This window comes from Oryzias melastigma, linkage group LG3, assembly GCF_002922805.2.
Source record: "Oryzias melastigma strain HK-1 linkage group LG3, ASM292280v2, whole genome shotgun sequence".
NCBI classification, from domain to species: Eukaryota; Metazoa; Chordata; class Actinopteri; order Beloniformes; family Adrianichthyidae; genus Oryzias; species Oryzias melastigma.
The window spans coordinates 31,761,326-31,761,963 of record NC_050514.1 but is presented as its reverse complement, the minus strand read 5'-3'; the positions used below and the strand labels follow the sequence as shown (position 1 = coordinate 31,761,963).

Genomic DNA, 638 nt, shown 5'->3' with positions numbered 1-638 from the left:
CGTTTTGTTTTAGCATGAACTGTTTAAAGATATAAAACCAATGTTTTGTAGATGTCCGGCGTCTATTGATGATGTCATCAAGTGATAGTGACGACCAAATTTGAAGATATAGGTTGTGTCCGAATTCCCCCGTAATCACTCTATAGTACACTATAAGGTGTGTTCACCATTTTCTAGTGCTGTCCCAATCTTCTAATTCCAAAATAGAGTGCACTCGAAATTTCCCATGAGTCTTTGCGAAGAACTAGCATGCATCGATGTTCACTATATTAGCGAAAATAGACCATAATGCATTGCGGTTGAACAATTTCGAACAAAAGATTTGTTTAAATGTAATATTTGAATAAACCGTCCACATTGTCATCATCAGAACACAGTGAAATCACAAATATATGTTGTGAAATATTCGTATTTATTCGATTTTCACTTTGTAAAATGGGTGTCGTCATATCCAGTGTTTAGAAAAATGAAAGACAAGTAGTGAGCATGGTGTCTAAATTACCTTTTAAATCCAGGGCACTAGGTAGTCCCACACTATAAAGTTTTTTTCAGTAGTTAGGGATCAGGGGGGGAATTTGGACACAACCATAGGCTTTCTCTGAATTCTCACCCTAATCCCTAATAAAAGACTATAAAAT

The 638-nt window shown here is 35.7% G+C and overlaps 1 protein-coding gene across 3 annotated transcripts in view; it reads left to right on the top strand.

The window, feature by feature from the left end:
* The window catches only part of cdh8 (cadherin 8), a 150,214-nt gene that overhangs the window by 108,610 nt on the left and 40,966 nt on the right, over positions 1-638 (top strand). The gene's annotated exons all lie outside the window — the stretch shown is intronic.